The sequence below is a fragment of the Polistes canadensis genome, unplaced genomic scaffold (assembly GCF_001313835.1).
Source record: "Polistes canadensis isolate GaletaPanama2010 unplaced genomic scaffold, ASM131383v1 scaffold_100, whole genome shotgun sequence".
NCBI classification, from domain to species: Eukaryota; Metazoa; Arthropoda; class Insecta; order Hymenoptera; family Vespidae; genus Polistes; species Polistes canadensis.
In genome coordinates this window covers 317227-320168 of record NW_014569647.1, presented here as the reverse complement: position 1 = coordinate 320168, position 2942 = coordinate 317227, and positions in this window count along the sequence as shown.

The window sequence follows — 2942 nt, the reverse complement described above, 5'->3', positions numbered from 1 at the left end:
GTAAACTTTTGTTATGCTAACAATACATACATCTACTTTGGATCATATATTTATATCTTTACGGTCGACATAAATTTGTAAATATATGCAAAAGTAAATATTAGAATAAGAGAGAGAATGAGAGAGAGAGAGAGAGAGAGAGAGAGAGAAAGAAAACTAGTATAACATCGCGTAACCCTTTAATTGCGCATGGGCACATTATGTTTTCTCTCTCTTTTACACTAACTCTTATTCTTACTCTCTATAAGTATGCGTGCGCACGCGCACATGTACATACGTACGGGTCACTATTATCTGAATACGCGATGTGGTCACGCCAGCACCTCTGGGATTCTGACGGGTCCCGCATGCAACTTATGATCGTTACTAACGGAACATTACGTAAGCTCGCGATAAGCGTATAATAGTTCATTCTAATCGTTATTTAAAACGTGCCCGACCCTATACCACCACTACCACCACCACCACCACCACCACCCTACCACTGGACCTGTTAACTCCTCTGTAATCTTCCTGGTACACGTTACTAATTGTATTACCTTCGTCGTTTTCACCTGAACGAGTTTTATATATCATTTTATATATATATATATAAAGATTGATGATTAATTAAAAGATGTACTTTTGTTTTACTCATAGTAATAATAATAATACACACCAGTCGTTATTTTATAAAGAATTATTTTTATTCCTGTTTCGAGACTTTTATACATCGGAGTCACTTATTTTTACCGCTACGCGTATTGCGTGAATGTTAAATATTATATTAAAGAGAAAGAAATAAAGAAAGATTAGAAATAAAAAATTATATTAAAAATTTGTTTTTCTTAGGCGATGATCATCGGCAAAACATTGACTTGATTAATTTTCAACGACGATGAACGAGGAATACATTAATTTTAGCGAGAGAAATATAACGACTAAGAAAGTTCAAATCTCTCGATAAGTTTTCTGTTTACCCGTTTCGAGAAGCACAGAAGCAGCAATAACAGTAATATCACCATCACCACCACCAACACCATCACCAACGTTGCCACAACTATCATCTTCACGATAAAAGCGAAAAGGGTAAGGGCGGGGGCGGGGGAGGGGGTAAGGGGTTGGGAATAATCATCGTTTGCTTTGTGTTATTCTTTGAAATTTATCCCGCGAGTAGTCTAGGAAGGAGAAACTTTATTGCGTGATTCCGTCGGCCAACTAATTTCGAGAAAGTGTATTTCCATGGTACCCAAACAAAAGAGAGTATCGCAAGAAGCTCCGCTATACTGCCGATGAAGTTCTTCAAGCGGAAGACAACGACCGGTAGCAGCAGCAGTACCATCACTACCACCATCACCAGCGCACCATCAACTATAAGGGGATTCACTGTAAGGATTCAATTATTTGCCAGTTGAATATTTATCGAGTCGTCGATAAGCTAAGAAAGAAAAAAACGAGATAATATCTATGATTCGAGGAGAAATCCTTCGAAGAGATATAATAATAATAATAATAATAATAATAATAATAATTAGAAGAAGAGAAGAAGAAAAAGGAAAACAAAAATTTACTACTACTACTACTATTAACTTTTCTTTACTCCAATACGAGTACGAGATCATTCTCCTATGAATTTTTCACTTTAGAATATAACGAAATGTTTACTTTTAAAACGTAATCGTATTTATTGATCTGAATATATATACAAAGATTATATTTATAAAATATAAATAATCTTTTATTCGATAAGACGAGATAAAATATATTCCAATATTCAAAAAAAGAAATGAGATATTGACTTACATATAAAATTAGTTTAATAATCGGACATCCTACATATGAAAATAGCGTATATAATATATACAGAAAAAAAAAGAAATAAAAAATAAAAAATATAAGAAACGAAAGATAGGGAGACGTCATTACGTAAAGTATCACGAGCCCCATGGATATTACGTTCTCAAACGGAATCAGCGTGGCGTTTCGTACAACGTCGTCAACGATTCCGTAGTTGTATATATATATATATATATATATATATATATATATACATACATATGTGGAGGGAGGGAGAGAGAATGAGGATGAGGAGGAAGAGGAGGATATTGCTAGAACCGAATTTATTTTCTCCGTTGGAAATCGTTGCCACGTATAGCTCTATACCTCGAATGTCAGTGAAAGCGGATATCTCCTATCGAAATTGGATTGGTCGACGTGACTTTTGTAGCTCGTTGCACATTGGCCGCGTGACGTAGCGAAAGTGACTTTTTCCTGCTGCATATACATTTTAAATTATGACCTCGTCATGCTACTGTTGCTGCTGTTGCTGCTGTTGTTGCAATTGCTGGTAGTGGTAGTGGTGATGGTGGTGATGATGCTGGTGCTATTGTTGTTGTTGTTGTTGTTGCTGCTGGTGCTACGTCAGTGGCCTAGATTTAACAGTATTGTTTTGATAAAAGTAGCACGTGGTGAAAGTTTCCTCTCCGTTTGACTGAATTTCCCTTTCTGTGTCTTGTATTTTTCTGTCCTATATTTTACAGTGATATGTGTCAAACACGAGCGCATATATTGATATTATACGTGACGAGTCAAATAATGTGAAATTTGAAATTTATTCATTATTCTATTCATAATAATTCATGGGCATAGTATAATGAATATAAATTATTTATAAGAGGTATTACCTTTTTTTTTTTGAAAGTTTTCATTTTCTATAAATAATCCGAAGTGATATAAAAATATCGATATTATTGATCGATCGTATTTATTTTTCTCTATAATATAAAAATATTACTCTTTACACCTATAACGTGATATTATATTTAACAATACAATTGTAAAGTATTAAAAGAAAATAAAATTAATCGGAAAATTAATTTCTATTATTTCTATATAACACCTAAGAAGTGTGTTTGTTATTTCTCTATAAACATTATTCATTTTAAAATGACCAACAGAGTAAA